The sequence below is a fragment of the Scyliorhinus canicula genome, chromosome 25 (assembly GCF_902713615.1).
Source record: "Scyliorhinus canicula chromosome 25, sScyCan1.1, whole genome shotgun sequence".
In the NCBI taxonomy this organism is placed as follows: domain Eukaryota; kingdom Metazoa; phylum Chordata; class Chondrichthyes; order Carcharhiniformes; family Scyliorhinidae; genus Scyliorhinus; species Scyliorhinus canicula.
Window position 1 is genome coordinate 25,505,208 of NC_052170.1, and position 18,090 is coordinate 25,523,297.

Here is an 18,090-nt window from a genome sequence, read left to right on the forward strand (position 1 = left end):
GAAGGTGTTCATAGAATTTACAGTGCAGAAGGAGGCCATTCGGCCCATCAAGTTTGCACCGGCTCTTGGAAAGAGCACCTTACCCAAGGTCAACACCTCCACCCTATCCCCATAACCCAGTAACCCCACCCAACACTAAGGACAATTTTGGACACTAAGGGCAATTTAGCATGGCCAATCCACCTAACCTGCACATCTTTGGACTGTGGGAAGAAACTGGAGCACCCGGAGGAAACCCACGCACACAGGGGGAGAACGTGCAGACTCCGCACAGACAGTGACCCAAGCCGGAATCGCACCTGGGACCCTGGAGCTGTGAAGCAATTGTGCTATCCACAATGCTACTGTGCTGCCCTAACGCTGATTAAAGGGGACAGACAAACTTGCTGGATTGACGGTTGGGGGTCGGGTTGTGGGGGGTGGGGGGGGGCGAACGAGTGGAAGAGATGCTGAGGAAGGGGGTGCACCTGGTAGAACTTCAGGTGTGTACGGTCGGTGGCAAATGGAGTTGAGCAGAGTCAGGTCGCACGGTGGAAGCAAATCACTGTGGATGCTGGAATCTGAAACCGAAAACGCTGGCCAATCTCAGCAGGTCCGACAGCGTCCGGAGAGATAGAGAACGGAGCTAACGTTTCGATTCCTAGGCAGGCGAGGCCAGCAATTGTTGCACAGGCTGGGAGGGCCGAAGGGCCTGTTCCTGTGCTGTAATTTTCTTTGTTCTTAATCCGTCCCTGATTACCCTTGAAGGTGGTGGGGTCGGCGCAGTTGGTATACCCACAGTGGATAATGAAGCTGATCTTGGCATTTGGTGTTATTCAACAGCTGTGGATGTGGATTGACTCTCTCCTACCTCGCTGTGGTTTCAAGGCCAGAGGTTCAATGGTGACGTTGGTTACACTGGGCCTTAACCTGAAGGAGTTTTGAATGATTCAGTTGGGAATTCCGTAAACGGCCTTCTCTCTAAGTATTGCCCTGCTCTCAAATTAGTTGGAAGTGATATTCCAGGTTTACCTATCCCAATCTTGCACAGCTCCAAAAGTCACCTCTGACACCACCGCTCAAGGCTGACACGTGAGCTTTCGAATCTGGCCTCCGCTGGGCGTGAACCAGACTCTGAAAGCATTTCCTGCGGTGTTGCAATGTCATTCTGGTAGGAAGCTCCAGGTACAGCTCCGTGTGATTCGGACAAGTAAGTGACATTAGGTTGATATGTGGCTGTGGGGCATGCCTCCAATGCCCCTTTTTCCAAAGAGTGAACATTTCTTTGGTAATGCTCCATGATTACAAATCAATAAATTTGCAGGAGAATCTGGTTTGAATTGTTTACTAATGGCCTCAGTGGGTCAGGTGACTGTATTTTTGACTGAAGCAGGCGGAGTCTGGATCAGACAGTGACTGTATTTTTGACTGTAGTGAGCGCGGAGTCTGGATGAGGCTGTGACTGTATTTTCGACTGTAGCGAGTGTAGTCTGGATGAGGCTGTGACTATTTTGACTAGCGACGGGAGTCCGGATGAGATAGTGACTGTACTTATGACTGTAGTGAGCAGAGTCTGGATTAGACAGTGACTGTATTTTTGACTGTAGTGAGCGAAGTCTGGATTAGACAGTGACTGTATTTTTGACTGTAGCGAATGGAGTCTGGATTAGACAGTGACTGTATTTTTGACTGTAGCGAATGGAGTCTGGATTAGACAGTGACTGTATTTTTGACTAGCGAATGGAGTCTGGATTAGACAGTGACTGTATTTTTGACTGTTGCGAGGGAAGTCTGGATTAGACAGTGACTGTATTTTTGACTGTTGCGAGGGAAGTCTGGATTAGACAGTGACTGTATTTTTGACTGTTGCGAGGGAAGTCTGGATTAGACAGTGACTGTATTTTTGACTAGCGAATGGAGTCTGGATTAGACAGTGACTGTATTTTTGACTGTTGCGAGGGAAGTCTGGATTAGACAGTGACTGTATTTTTGACTGTAGCGAATGGAGTCTGGATTAGACAGTGACTGTATTTTTGACTGTAGCGAATGGAGTCTGGATTAGACAGTGACTGTATTTTTGACTGTAGCGAATGGAGTCTGGATTAGACAGTGACTGTATTTTTGACTGTAGCGAATGGAGTCTGGATTAGACAGTGACTGTATTTTTGACTGTAGCGAATGGAGTCTGGATTAGACAGTGACTGTATTTTTGACTGTAGCGAATGGAGTCTGGATTAGACAGTGACTGTATTTTTGACTGTAGCGAATGGAGTCTGGATTAGACAGTGACTGTATTTTTGACTAGCGAATGGAGTCTGGATTAGACAGTGACTGTATTTTTGACTGTTGCGAGGGAAGTCTGGATTAGACAGTGACTGTATTTTTGACTGTTGCGAGGGAAGTCTGGATTAGACAGTGACTGTATTTTTGACTGTAGCGAATGGAGTCTGGATTAGACAGTGACTGTATTTTTGACTGTAGCGAATGGAGTCTGGATTAGACAGTGACTGTATTTTTGACTGTAGCGACGGGAGTCCGGATCAGACAGTGAGTGTATTTTTTGACTGTAGCGAGGAGAGTCCGGATGAGACGGTGATTACTTCTGACTGTAGTGAGGCAAGCCTGGATGAGGCTGTGACTGTATTTGTGACTGTAGCGAGGGGAGTTTGGATGAGGCAGTGACTATTATTTACTGTAGTGAGTGGAGTCTGGATTAGGCTGTGACTGTATTTTTGACTGAAGCGGGGGAGTCTGGGTTAGGCTGTGACTGTAGTGAGGGGGGTCTGGATGAGGCTGTGACTGAGGGGGGTCTGGATGAGGCTGTGACTGTAGTGAGGGGAGTCTGGGTTAGGCTGTGACTAGTGAGGGGAGTCTGGATGAGGCTGTGACTAGTGAGGGGAGTCTGGATGAGGCTGTGACTAGTGAGGGGAGTCTGGATGAGGCTGTGACTGAGGGGGGTCTGGATGAGGCTGTGACTGAGGGGGGTCTGGATGAGGCTGTGACTGAGGGGGGTCTGGATGAGGCTGTGACTGAGGGGAGTCTGGATGAGGCTGTGACTGAGGGGAGTGTGGGTTAGGCTGTCACTGTAGTGAGGGGAGTCTGGATGAGGCTGTGACTGAGGGGAGTCTGGATGAGGCTGTGACTGAGGGGGGTCTGGATGAGGCTGTGACTGAGGGGGGTCTGGATGAGGCTGTGACTGAGGGGGGTCTGGATGAGGCTGTGACTGAGGGGAGTCTGGATGAGGCTGTGACTGAGGGGAGTCTGGATGAGGCTGTGACTGAGGGGAGTCTGGATGAGGCTGTGACTAGCGAGGGGAGTCTGGATGAGGCTGTGACTAGCGAGGGGAGTCTGGATGAGGCTGTGACTGAGGGGAGTCTGGATGAGGCTGTGACTAGCGAGGGGGGTCTGGATGAGGCTGTGACTGAGGGGAGTCTGGATGAGGCTGTGACTAGCGAGGGGGGTCTGGATGAGGCTGTGACTGAGGGGAGTCTGGATGAGGCTGTGACTAGCGAGGGGGGTCTGGATGAGGCTGTGACTGAGGGGAGTCTGGATGAGGCTGTGACTGAGGGGGGTCTGGATGAGGCTGTGACTGAGGGGAGTCTGGATGAGGCTGTGACTGAGGGAGTCGGGATGAGGCTGTGACTGAGGGGGGTCTGGATGAGGCTGTGACTGTAGTGAGGGGGATCTGGATGAGGCTGTGACTGAGGGGGGTCTGGATGAGGCTGTGACTAGCGAGGGGGGGTCTGGATGAGGCTGTGACTGAGGGGAGTCTGGATGAGGCTGTGACTGAGGGGGGTCTGGATGAGGCTGTGACTGAGGGGAGTCTGGATGAGGTTGTGACTGAGGGGAGTCTGGATGAGGCTGTGACTGTAGTGAGGGGAGTCTGGATGAGGCTGTGACTGAGGGGAGTCTGGATGAGGCTGTGACTGAGGGGGGTCTGGATGAGGCTGTGACTGAGGGGGGTCTGGATGAGGCTGTGACTGTAGTGAGGGGGGTCTGGATGAGGCTGTGACTGAGGGGAGTCTGGATGAGGCTGTGACTGAGGGGAGTCTGGATGAGGCTGTGACTGAGGGGGGTCTGGATGAGGCTGTGACTGAGGGGAGTCTGGATGAGGCTGTGACTGAGGGGAGTCTGGATGAGGCTGTGACTGAGGGGAGTCTGGATGAGGCTGTGACTGAGGGGGGTCTGGATGAGGCTGTGACTGAGGGGGGTCTGGATGAGGCTGTGACTGAGGGGAGTCTGGATGAGGCTGTGACTGAGGGGAGTCTGGATGAGGCTGTCACTGAGGGGAGTCTGGACGAGGCTGTGACTGAGGGGGGTCTGGATGAGGCTGTGACTGAGGGGAGTCTGGATGAGGCTGTGACTAGCGAGGGGAGTCTGGATGAGGCTGTGACTGAGGGGGGTCTGGATGAGGCTGTGACTGAGGGGAGTCTGGATGAGGCTGTGACTGAGGGGAGTCTGGATGAGGCTGTGACTGAGGGGGGTCTGGATGAGGCTGTGACTGAGGGGGGTCTGGATGAGGCTGTGACTGAGGGGAGTCTGGATGAGGCTGTGACTGAGGGGAGTCTGGATGAGGCTGTGACTGAGGGGAGTCTGGATGAGGCTGTGACTGTAGTGAGGGGGGTCTGGATGAGGCTGTGACTGAGGGGGGTCTGGATGAGGCTGTGACTGAGGGGAGTCTGGATGAGGCTGTGACTGTAGTGAGGGGGGTCTGGATGAGGCTGTGACTGAGGGGGTCTGGATGAGGCTGTGACTGAGGGGAGTCTGGATGAGGCTGTGACTGAGGGGGGTCTGGATGAGGCTGTGACTGAGGGGGGTCTGGATGAGGCTGTGACTGAGGGGGGTCTGGATGAGGCTGTGACTGAGGGGGGTCTGGATGAGGCTGTGACTGAGGGGGGTCTGGATGAGGCTGTGACTGAGGGGGGTCTGGATGAGGCTGTGACTGAGGGGAGTCTGGATGAGGCTGTGACTGAGGGGAGTCTGGATGAGGCTGTGACTGAGGGGAGTCTGGATGAGGCTGTGACTGAGGGGAGTCTGGATGAGGCTGTGACTGAGGGGGGTCTGGATGAGGCTGTGACTGTAGTGAGGGGGGTCTGGATGAGGCTGTGACTGAGGGGGGTCTGGATGAGGCTGTGACTGAGGGGAATCTGGATGAGGCTGTGACTGAGGGGAGTCTGGATGAGGCTGTGACTGAGGGGAGTCTGGATGAGGCTGTGACTGAGGGGGGTCTGGATGAGGCTGTGACTGAGGGGAGTCTGGATGAGGCTGTGACTGAGGGGAGTCTGGATGAGGCTGTGACTGAGGGGGGTCTGGATGAGGCTGTGACTGAGGGGGGTCTGGATGAGGCTGTGACTGAGGGGAGTCTGGATGAGGCTGTGACTGAGGGGAGTCTGGATGAGGCTGTGACTGAGGGGGGTCTGGATGAGGCTGTGACTGAGGGGGGTCTGGATGAGGCTGTGACTGAGGGGGGTCTGGATGAGGCTGTGACTGTAGTGAGGGGGGTCTGGATGAGGCTGTGACTGAGGGGGGTCTGGATGAGGCTGTGACTAGTGAGGGGGGTCTGGATGAGGCTGTGACTGAGGGGGGTCTGGATGAGGCTGTGACTGAGGGGAGTCTGGATGAGGCTGTGACTGAGGGGGGTCTGGATGAGGCTGTGACTGAGGGGAGTCTGGATGAGGCTGTGACTGAGGGGGGTCTGGATGAGGCTGTGACTGAGGGGGGTCTGGATGAGGCTGTGACTGAGGGGAGTCTGGATGAGGCTGTGACTGAGGGGAGTCTGGATGAGGCTGTGACTGAGGGGAGTCTGGATGAGGCTGTGACTGAGGGGGGTCTGGATGAGGCTGTGACTGAGGGGGGTCTGGATGAGGCTGTGACTGAGGGGGGTCTGGATGAGGCTGTGACTGAGGGGAGTCTGGATGAGGCTGTGACTGAGGGGGGTCTGGATGAGGCTGTGACTGAGGGGGGTCTGGATGAGGCTGAGTGAGGGGAGTCTGGATGAGGCTGTGACTGTAGTGAGGGGGGTCTGGATGAGGCTGTGACTGAGGGGGGTCTGGATGAGGCTGTGACTGAGGGGGGTCTGGATGAGGCTGTGACTGAGGGGAGTCTGGATGAGGCTGTGACTGAGGGGGGTCTGGATGAGGCTGTGACTGAGGGGGGTCTGGATGAGGCTGTGACTGAGGGGGGTCTGGATGAGGCTGTGACTGAGGGGAGTCTGGATGAGGCTGTGACTGAGGGGGGTCTGGCTGAGGCTGAGTGAGGGGAGTCTGGATGAGGCTGTGACTGAGGGGAGTCTGGATGAGGCTGTGACTGAGGGGGGTCTGGATGAGGCTGTGACTGAGGGGGGTCTGGATGAGGCTGTGACTGAGGGGGGTCTGGATGAGGCTGTGACTGAGGGGGGTCTGGATGAGGCTGTGACTGAGGGGAGTCTGGATGAGGCTGTGACTGAGGGGGGTCTGGATGAGGCTGTGACTGAGGGGGGTCTGGATGAGGCTGTGACTGTAGTGAGGGGAGTCTGGATGAGGCTGTGAGTGAGGGGAGTCTGGATGAGGCTGTGACTGAGGGGGGTCTGGATGAGGCTGTGACTGAGGGGAGTCTGGATGAGGCTGTGACTGAGGGGGGTCTGGATGAGGCTGTGACTGAGGGGGGTCTGGATGAGGCTGTGACTGTAGTGAGGGGAGTCTGGATGAGGCTGTGACTGAGGGGAGTCTGGATGAGGCTGTGACTGAGGGGAGTCTGGATGAGGCTGTGACTGAGGGGGGTCTGGCTGAGGCTGAGTGAGGGGAGTCTGGATGAGGCTGAGTGAGGGGAGTCTGGATGAGGCTGAGTGAGGGGAGTCTGGATGAGGCTGTGACTGAGGGGAGTCTGGATGAGGCTGTGACTGAGGGGGGTCTGGATGAGGCTGTGACTGAGGGGGGTCTGGATGAGGCTGTGACTGAGGGGGGTCTGGATGAGGCTGTGACTGAGGGGAGTCTGGATGAGGCTGTGACTGAGGGGAGTCTGGATGAGGCTGTGACTGAGGGGAGTCTGGATGAGGCTGTGACTGTAGTGAGGGGGGGTCTGGCTGAGGCTGAGTGAGGGGAGTCTGGATGAGGCTGAGTGAGGGGAGTCTGGATGAGGCTGAGTGAGGGGAGTCTGGATGAGGCTGTGACTGAGGGGGGTCTGGATGAGGCTGTGACTGAGGGGAGTCTGGATGAGGCTGTGACTGAGGGGGGTCTGGATGAGGCTGTGACTGAGGGGGGTCTGGATGAGGCTGTGACTGAGGGGGGTCTGGATGAGGCTGTGACTGAGGGGAGTCTGGATGAGGCTGTGACTGAGGGGAGTCTGGATGAGGCTGTGACTGTAGTGAGGGGGGTCTGGATGAGGCTGTGACTGAGGGGGGTCTGGATGAGGCTGTGACTGAGGGGAGTCTGGATGAGGCTGTGGCTGAGGGGGGTCTGGATGAGGCTGTGACTGAGGGGAGTCAGGATGAGGCTGTGACTGAGGGGAGTCTGGATGAGGCTGTGACTGTAGCGAGGGTGGTCTGGATGAGTGTGTGACTGTAGCGAGCGGAGTCTGTGCTGTTTCCTGACTGTCCGCTGCTATCTTTCAGATCTGACGTTAAGCTTCCGGAAATCCCTCGTTGCTATCCAGAGAATTGAGCGCGTTGTCCTGCTCCTGTATAAAATAGTGAACTGCAGGATTCTGGATTGCCTTGTGTGAATATGGCATGCCCACATGCTTCAGAGCAGCAAAAGTAATTAATTGTCTGGGCTTTGGGCCCTTTTGAGGACATGGCAGCAAATTCCTGCGTTTCATATGAGAAAATGTGTGACAAAGCATGAAAATGGATTGCTGTCGGCATCCGCTGGCGGAAGCGAGAGGAGCGAAGGTGATTCTTGGGGCATGGTGCATCGTGTGGTGGGGAGGCTCTCTGTGATGCTACCTTGCGGCCATCTTTCAGTGTTCCAGTGTCTGAGCTGTAAACCACTTTCTTATTACATTCGCCTGCCTAATATATTCCTGCTCAATGGAGCAAAGTGTTTGGACCTGAAGCCCTCTGCAGGTGCAGGATCTTGAGGGGTATTTACGCGGGAATCTGTGAGAGTCAAATACATCTTTCTTCAGTGTGCAAGCCAGATCTTGTAGAAAGCCAACTTCTTTGAAACACATCATTTTGTTCCAGCTTCCATGTTTATTTTGTTGAGTGATTTGTGTTCCTCTGTGGCATGTGTAACTAATAGAGGAGGCGATGGTGCAGTGACCAGGAGCAAGGTTATATTGAGCTAGGATTGACATTGTCAGACCCCATGGAGACGATGATGAAAGCAGGTTTCAGAGGGAAATGAATCTCTCCGTTCCTCCAGACCAAATGCTGTCCATGAAAACGGAGCCTGCACTCATGAAGGCAAAATCATAGCAGGCCCTGTCCCCGAAGCGGACTGCAGGCCGTGCCCCCGGAGCGGACTGCAGGCCGTGCCCCCGGAGCGGACTGCAGCCGTGCCCCCGGAGCGGACTGCAGGCCGTGCCCCCGGAGCGGACTGCAGGCCGTGCCCCCGGAGCGGACTGCAGGCCGTGCCCCCGGAGCGGACTGCAGGCCGTGCCCCCGGAGCGGACTGCAGGCCGTGCCCCCGGAGCGGACTGCAGGCCGTGCCCCCGGAGCGGACTGCAGGCCGTGCCCCCGGAGCGGACTGCAGGCCGTGCCCCCGGAGCGGACTGCAGGCCGTGCCCCCGGAGCGGACTGCAGGCCGTGCCCCCGGAGCGGACTGCAGGCCGTGCCCCCGGAGCGGAGTGCAGGCCGTGCCCCCGGAGCGGACTGCAGGCCGTGCCCCCGGAGCGGACTGCAGGCCGTGCCCCCGGAGCGGACTGCAGGCCGTGCCCCCGGAGCGGACTGCAGGCCGTGCCCCCGGAGCGGACTGCAGGCCGTGTCCCCGGAGCGGACTGCAGGCCGTGTCCCCGGAGCGGGGTGCAGGCCCTGTCCCCGGAGCGGGGTGCAGGCCGTGTCCCCGGAGCGGGGTGCAGGCCCTGTCCCCGGAGCGGGGTGCAGGCCCTGTCCCCGAAGCGGACTGCAGGCCGTGCCCCCGAAGCGGGGTGCAGGCCGTGCCCCCCGGAGCGGGGTGCAGGCCCTGTCCCCGGAGCGGGGTGCAGGCCCTGTCCCCGGAGCGGACTGCAGGCCCTGTCCCCGAAGCGGACTGCAGGCCCTGTCTCCGAAGCGGGTGCAGGCCGTGCCCCCGAAACGGACTGCAGGCCGTGCCCCCGAAGCGGACTGCAGGCCGTGCCCCCGAAGCGGACTGCAGGCCGTGCCCCCGGAGCGGACTGCAGGCGTGCCCCCGGAGCGGACTGCAGGCCCTGTCCCCGAAGCGGACTGCAGGCCCTGTCCCCGAAGCGGACTGCAGGCCCTGTCCCCGAAGCGGACTGCAGGCCCTGTCCCCGAAGCGGGTGCAGGCCGTGCCCCCGAAACGGACTGCAGGCCGTGCCCCCGAAGCGGACTGCAGGCCGTGCCCCCGAAGCGGACTGCAGGCCGTGCCCCCGAAGCGGAGTGCAGGCCCTGTCCCCGGAGCGGGGTGCAGGCCCTGTCCCCGAAGCGGGGTGCAGGCCCTGTCCCCGAAGCGGGGTGCAGGCCCTGTCCCCGGAGCGGACTGCAGGTCGTGCCCCCGGAGCGGACTGCAGCAGTGCCCCCGGAGCGGACTGCAGGCCGTGTCCCCGGAGCGGGGTGCAGGCCCTGCCCCCGGAGCGGACTGCAGGCCCTGCCCCCGGAGCGGACTGCAGGCCGTGCCCCCGGAGCGGACTGCAGGCCGTGCCCCCGGAGCGGACTGCAGGCCGTGCCCCCGGAGCGGACTGCAGGCCGTGCCCCCGGAGCGGACTGCAGGCCGTGCCCCCGGAGCGGACTGCAGGCCGTGCCCCCGGAGCGGACTGCAGGCCGTGCCCCCGGAGCGGACTGCAGGCCGTGCCCCCGGAGCGGACTGCAGGCCGTGCCCCCGGAGCGGACTGCAGGCCGTGCCCCCGGAGCGGACTGCAGGCCGTGCCCCCGGAGCGGACTGCAGGCCGTGCCCCCGGAGCGGACTGCAGGCCGTGCCCCCGGAGCGGACTGCAGGCCGTGCCCCCGGAGCGGACTGCAGGCCGTGCCCCCGGAGCGGACTGCAGGCCGTGCCCCCGGAGCGGACTGCAGGCCGTGCCCCCGGAGCGGACTGCAGGCCGTGCCCCCGGAGCGGACTGCAGGCCGTGCCCCCGGAGCGGACTGCAGGCCGTGCCCCCGGAGCGGACTGCAGGCCGTGCCCCCGGAGCGGACTGCAGGCCGTGCCCCCGGAGCGGACTGCAGGCCGTGCCCCCGGAGCGGACTGCAGGCCGTGCCCCCGGAGCGGACTGCAGGCCGTGCCCCCGGAGCGGACTGCAGGCCGTGCCCCCGGAGCGGACTGCAGGCCGTGCCCCCGGAGCGGACTGCAGGCCGTGCCCCCGGAGCGGACTGCAGGCCGTGCCCCCGGAGCGGACTGCAGGCCGTGCCCCCGGAGCGGACTGCAGGCCGTGCCCCCGGAGCGGACTGCAGGCCGTGCCCCCGGAGCGGACTGCAGGCCGTGCCCCCGGAGCGGACTGCAGGCCGTGCCCCCGGAGCGGACTGCAGGCCGTGCCCCCGGAGCGGACTGCAGGCCGTGCCCCCGGAGCGGACTGCAGGCCGTGCCCCGGAGCGGACTGCAGGCCGTGCCCCCGGAGCGGACTGCAGGCCGTGCCCCCGGAGCGGACTGCAGGCCGTGCCCCCGGAGCGGACTGCAGGCCGTGCCCCCGGAGCGGACTGCAGGCCGTGCCCCCGGAGCGGACTGCAGGCCGTGCCCCCGGAGCGGACTGCAGGCCCTGTCCCCGGAGCGGACTGCAGGCCCTGTCCCCGAAGCGGACTGCAGGCCCTGTCCCCGAAGCGGGTGCAGGCCGTGCCCCCGGAGCGGACTGCAGGCCGTGCCCCCGGAGCGGACTGCAGGCCGTGCCCCCGGAGCGGGCGCAGGCCGTGTCCCCGGAGCGGGGTGCAGGCCCTGTCCCCGAAGCGGGTGCAGGCCGTGCCCCCGGAGCGGACTGCAGGCCGTGCACTCTACATTGGTGTTCTGTACATCCACACCCTGATTATCGGTGTTCTGTACATCCACACCCTGATTACTGGTGTTCTGTACATCCACACCCTGATTACTGGTGTTCTGTACATCCACACCCTGGTTATCGGTGTTCTGTACATCCACACCCTGATTATTGGTGTTCTGTACGTCCACACCCTGATTATCGGTGTTCTGTACATCCACACCCTGATTATCGGTGTTCTGTACATCCACACCCTGATTATTGGTGTTCTGTACATCCGCACCCTGATTATCGGTGTTCTGTACATCCACACCCTGATTATTGGTGTTCTGTACATCCACACCCTGATTATCGGTGTTCTGTACATCCACACCCTGATTATTGGTGTTCTGTACATCCATACCCTGATTATCGGTGTTCTGTACATCCACACCCTGATTATCGGTGTTCTGTACATCCACACCCTGATTATTGGTGTTCTGTACATCCACACCCTGATTATTGAAGCAGTTCAGGAAAAGAAAAGACAGACCAACTCGGTGAAGCTTCTTCATCCGGAGTGGTCAGCCTGTGGAGTTTGCTATCACAGGAAGGAGTTGAGGCCAAAACATTCTCCGTTTTCATGAAGCAGTGAGAAAGAGCACTGTGGGCTAAATGGGGTCTAAGGATATGGGGAGATAACGGGAGCAGAATCAGCCATGATGATGATCGGCAGAGCAGGCTCGAAGGGCCAGGTGGCTGCCTGCTTTCTGTTTATTTATATAGTACTTTCGCATCCCCAATGATTTACTTCTGAAGTGTAGTGAATGTTGTAATGTAAGGATTGCACCAGTAAGGATCCACACCCAGCAATGTGATCATGTCCAAAGTACTCCCTCTTGGGGATTGTCAGTATTGGCCAGGTCTGTGGGGAGATCTTCTTTGAAATTGTGGGATAATTTATGGACCCCTGAGGAGGAAGACGGAAGTGGGAGCTTCAGTTTAATGTCTCACTTGGAAATGGTGCCTCTGACAGTTTTGCCCACCTCCTGTCGATTTTGCCCTTGTGTTCCTGAAGTGGTGCTTGAACCCTGAACCTCATGTAGGGCCACTGCAATTCAGATGTGGCTTAATCCTGAGCTGTGGAGTGCCCTACTGTTTACCTTCCTCCAGTCTGGAAAAAAACTACTGTTTCCTGCCACTCTGTCCCACTTCCAGGGGCTTCAACTTTGCTGCACGCCTATCATGTAGTTTATCAGTTGCCTTTTGCAAGCCTAAATGCACTGTGTCAACTGCATTACCCGCGTCAACCATCTCTGTCACCTCATCCCAAAGCTCAATCAAATTAGCTTAACACAATTTGCCTTTCCCGAATCCTTGCTGACTTCTCCTGATTAATGTGCACTTGTTCAAGCGGCGGTTAATCTTGTCCCGGATTATCGCCTCTCCAAGCTTTCTGACGCCGTGAGTTAAAGTGGACAGGCCTGTTGTGTCTCCTGAACACCACCTGAAGGGGGCAGCATTTTCAAATCTCCAACCCCCCCTTTAATGAATAACAATCCTTATTGCCACAAGTAGGCTGACATTAACTACTGCAGTGAAGTTACTGTGAAAATCCCCTAGTCGCCACCTTCCGGCAGCTGTTCGGGTACACAGAGGGGGAATTCAGAATGTTCAATTCACCTAATAACACGTCTTTTGGGACTTCTGGGAGAAGCCGGAGCACCCGAGGAAACCCACACAGACATGGGGAGAATGTGCAGACTCCGCACAATGAACAAGAACAAAGAACATATAAAATTACAGGACAGGAACAGGCCCTTCAGCCCTCCCAGCCTGCGCCGATCCAGATCCTTTATCTAAACCTGTCTCCTATTTTCCAAGGTCTACTTCCCTCTGTTCCCGCCCATTCATATATCTGTCCAGATACATCTTAAATGATGCTATCGTGCCCACCTCTACCACCTCCGCTGGCAAAGCGTTCCAGGCACCAACCACCCTCTGCGTAAAAAACTTTCCACGCACATCTCCCTTAAACTTTCCCCCTCTCACCTTGAAATCATGACCCCTTATAATTGACACCCCCACTCTTGGAAAAAGCCCGGAATTGAACCCAGGACCCACTATGGTACCGTGCCGGTTAGAGTCATATCTGACATAAAGGATATTGGTTGGAGGTCAGTCGTCTCAGCTCCAGGACATCACTGCAGGAGTTCCTCAGGATAGTGTCCTCGGCCCCAACCATCTTCAGCTGCTTCATCAATGACCTCCCTTCCATCATAAGGTCAGAAGTGGGGATGTTTGACGATGACTGCACAATGTTCAGCACCATTCGCGACGACTCAGATAATGAAGCAGTCCATGTCCAAATGCAGCAAGACCTGGACAATATCCAGGTTTAGGCTGACAAGTGGCAAGTTACATTTATGCCACACAAGCGCCAGGCAATAACTACATAGAATATAGAACAGTACAGCACAGAACAGGCCCTTCGGCCCTCGATGTTGTGCCGAGCAATGATCACCCTACTCAAACCCACGTATCCACCCTATACCCGTAACCCAATCTCTCTCTCTCTCTCCCCCCCCCCCACCCCTCTTAACCTTACTTTTTAGGACACTACGGGCAATTTAGCATGGCCAATCCACCTAACCCGCACATCTTTGGACTGTGGGAGGAAACCGGAGCACCCGGAGGAAACCCACGCAGACACGGGGAGGAAGTGCAGACTCCGCACAGACAGTGACCCAGCCAGGAACCGAACCTGGGACCCTGGTTCCACAAGAGAGGATCTAACCATCGCTCCTTCACATTCAATGGCATTACCATCGCTGAATCCCCCACAATCAACATCCTGGGGGTTTACCATTGATCAGAAACTGAACTGGACCCAGCCACATTAATGTTGTGACTGCCAGGGTGGATCAAAGGCAGTAATTATGTGGCGAGTAACTCAACTCCTGAACCCCTCCAGAGCCTGACCACCTTCTTACAAGGCAGAAGTCAGGAGTGTGATGGAAGACACTCCACTTGCCTGGATGACTTGTTTTTATTTGTCGATGGTATGTGGCCATCGCTGGCCGGACTTTCATTTACTGCCCATCCCTGAGGGCATTCTAAAAGACAACCACATTGCTGTGGGTTTGGAGTCACATGTAGGCCAGACCAGGTAAGGACGGCACATTTCCTTCCCTAAAGGACATTAGTGAACCAGATGGGTTTTTACGACAATCGACAATGGTTTCATGGTCATCGTTAGACTTTTAATTCCAGATTTGTATTGAATTTAGATTTCACCATCTGTCCTGGTGGGATTTGAGTCTGGGTCCCAAGACCATTACCCTGGGTTACTAGTCCAGTGACAATACCACTATGCCACTGCCAACTCCAACAACATCTAGGACAAAGCTTCATTGACATCCCATCCACAAACTTTCATTCCCTCCATCGAGTGGCAGCCGTCAGGACCACCTACAGGATGCACTGCAGGAACTTGCCTAGGCTTCTTCAATAGAATGGTAGTCAAAAAAGCCGACATTGCTGGCCTTCATTGGCCGGGACATTAAGTATAAAAATTGGCAAGTCATGCTGCAGCTGTATAGAACCGTCGTTCGGCCGCATTTGGAATACAGTATTCAATTCTGGTCGCCACACACTTACCAGAAGGATGTGGAGGCTTTAGAGAGGGTGCAGAAGAGATTTACCAGGATGTTGCCTGGTATGGAGGGCATTAGCTACGAGGAGCGGTTGAATAAACTCGGTTTGTTCTCACTGGAACAACGGAGGTTGAGGGCCGACCTGATCGAAGTCTACAAAATTATGAGGGGCATGGAAAATGTGGATAGTCAGAAGCTTTTTCCCAGGGTGGAAGAGTCAATTACCAGGCGGCATAGGTTTAAGGTGCGAGGGGCAAGGTTTAGAGGAGATGTACGAGGTAAGTTTTTTTACACAGAGGGTAGTGGGTGCCTGGAACTCGCTGCCGGAGGAGGTGGTGGAAGCCGGGACGATAGTGACATTTAAGGGGCATCTTGACAAATACATGAATAGGATGGGAATAGAGGGATACGGACCCAGGAACATAGAACATAGAACAGTACAGCACAGAACAGGCCCTTCGGCCCTCAATGTTGTGCCGAGCCATGATCACCCTACTCAAACTCACGTATCCACCCTATACCCGTAACCCAACAACCCCCCCCCCCCCCTTAACCTTACTTTTATTAGGACACTACGGGCAATTTAGCATGGCCAATCCACCTAACCTGCACATCTTTGGACTGTGGGAGGAAACCGGAGCACCCGGAGGAAACCCACGCACACAGGGGGAGGACGTGCAGACTCCACACAGACAGTGACCCAGCCGGGAATCGAACCTGGGACCCTGGAGCTGTGAAGCATTTATGCTAACCACCATGCTACCCTGCTGCCCTAAAGCAGGGAACACCGGGAAGTGTAGAAGGTTTTAGTTGAGACGGGCAGCATGGTCGGCACAGGCCTGGAGGGCCGAAGGGCCTGTTCCTGTGCTGTACCTTTCTTTATTCTTTGTCCACTACCATCTAGAAGGACAAGGGTCAGCGACACATGGGAACACCACCACCTGGAGGTTCCCCTCCGCCATCCTGACTTGGAAATGTTTTGGTCGTTCCTTCCTGGAGCCGCCTTTGTGGGTGTACCGACACCACAGGGACTGCAGTGGGTTCAAGAAGGCAACTGACCACCACCTTCTGAAGGGAAATTAGGGAATGGGTGCCAAACACTGGCCTCGCCTACCATGTCCACATCCCGGAATTGAATTTTTAAAACATGCGTGTGCCAGCTGTCCTATATTTAAATGCTGTTTTTGAAACCAATAAAATAAACAAATTAAATTGACAACTACTTAACGGGAGCCGTCGCAAAACAAACACTTTCAAAGGAAACTTATTGAAGCAAATCAAAATGGTGTTCCCGGGGCTGCTGATTCACTCCAGCAGCTGGAATGGCCAGCGGAAGGCCTCCAGTATGTGGGTACGTGGGTATGCTGCCTCTCCAGAGACACTCGGATGGTAAAATAGCGGATAGAGTGATAGAGGAGCAGGTAGTTACGTTTAATGCCCCCCCCCCCCTCCCCCCTCCATGGCCCACTGTCTGGACCTGTTAATGATGTCTGCTCTAAGTAGCTCGCTGGGCTAAATCGCTGGCTTTTAAAGCAGACCAAGCAGGCCCGTACCAGACTCCCCGGACAGGCGCTGGAATGTGGCGACTAGGGGCTTTTCACAGTAACTACATTGAGGCCTACTCGTGACAATAAGCGATTTTCATTTCATTTTCACATGGCCTAACAATATAAATAACAAACCATTTATATCATCCACCTCCATCCTTCTACTTTCGTCCTCGTTTCTGTTGTATCTGTCACCCTTTATCCTAAAGCCACTAGTTCTAGAATGTTCAACAAGGGGAAACCCGCTCGACATCTACCCTGTCAATCCCCTTTAGCACCTTGTTTACCTCCAGTGAGTATCGGCCTAAACTGCTCGATCTTTCTTTCATAACCAATCTGGTGAATCTTCTCTGAACCGCCTCCAACACATTTCCGTCTTTCCTCAAATGAATGGACCGGACCTGTGCACAGTGCTCCAGATGTGCTCTCACCAATGCCCTAGACAGCTGCAATGTCACTTCCCCGCTTTAATACTCCATTCCATTAGCAATGAATGCCCAAATTCCACTTGCCTTTAGGCTGCGCCTGAATACTAATCTGTGATTCTTGCACAAGGACACCCAGATCCCTCTGCACCGAAACATTTTGAAGTTTCTCTCGATTTAGATAATTAGCTTTTTTATTCCTGTGACCAAAATGGATAAACCTCACTCTCACCCATATTAAAACTGCATCTGCCAAATTTTGGCCCATTCTCCTGACCTATCCATATCCATTTGTAAATTTCTTATTTTGTCATTGTAATTTGCTAACCCACCTATTGTGGTGTGATCTGCAAATTTGGCTATAGATCCTTCTTTCCCCACATCCAAGTCATTAATATATATTGTGAAAAGTTTGGGCCTGTGGCACACCGCCAAGCAGAAAGAGGTCCATTTATCCCGACTCTTCGCTTGCCATTGGTTAGCCAATCTGTATCCAAGCTAATATATTACCCCTAACCCTCGTGGGATATTCCCAAATATTGAGTGGAAATTCTTTAGATCAAATAGTTTGGATGGGGTGGTGTTTGTGCAGTGTGTCCAGGAAGCTTTTCTAACACAGTATGTAGATTGTCCGACCAGAGGGGAGGCCATATTGGATTTGGTACTTGGTAATGAACCAGGGCAAGTGATAGATTTGTTCGTGGGGGAGCATTTTGGAGATAGTGACCACAATTCTGTGACTTCACTTTAGTAATGGAGAGGGATAGGTGCGTGCAACAGGGCAAGGTTTACAATTGGGGGAAGGGTAAATACGATGCTGTCAGACAGGAACTGAAGTGCATAAGTTGGGAACATCGGCTGTCAGGGAAGGACACAAGTGAAATGTGGAACTTGTTCAAGGAACAGGTACTGCGTGTCTTTGATATGTATGTCCCTGTCAGGCAGGGAAGAGATGGTCGAGTGAGGGAACCATGGTTGACAAGAGAGGTTGAATGTCTTGTTAAGAGGAAGAAGGATTCTTTTTAAGGCTGAGGAAACAAGGTTCAGACAGGGCGCTGGAGGGATACAAGATAGCCAGGAGGGAGCTGAAGAAAGGGATTAGGAGAGCTAAGAGAGGGCATGAAAAATCTTTGGTGAATAGGATCAAGGAAAACCCCAAGGCCTCTTACACATATGTGAGAAATATGAGAATGATTAGAGCGAGGGTAGGTCCGATCAAGGACAGTAGCGGGAGATTGTGTGTCGAGCCTGAAGAGATAGGAGAAGTCGTGAACGAATACTTTTCTTCAGTATTTACGAATGGGCCATATTGTTGGAGAGGATAGTGTGAAACAGACTGGTAAGCTCGAGGAGATACATTTTAGGAAGGAAGATGTAGAAGGATGAGGGAGCGACTTGCTAGAGGTTTATAAGATGATCAGGGGAATAGATAGATAGACAGTCAGAGACTTTTTCCCCAGGTGGAACAAA

General features: G+C 55.7%; 1 protein-coding gene across 8 annotated transcripts in view; it reads left to right on the forward strand.

Moving 5' to 3' along the window:
• Nucleotides 1-18,090, forward strand: part of LOC119957087 (EVI5-like protein) — a 311,414-nt gene that overhangs the window by 11,755 nt on the left and 281,569 nt on the right. Inside the window, exon 1 of one of the 8 annotated variants that reach the window (XM_038784757.1) lies at nt 14,141-14,161. The exons of the other annotated variants lie outside the window; for them this stretch is intronic. The gene's annotated coding sequence lies outside the window, so the exon portion shown is untranslated. Of the gene's footprint in view, nt 1-14,140; nt 14,162-18,090 lie in introns of those variants that run through there. 8 annotated transcript variants of the gene reach the window in all.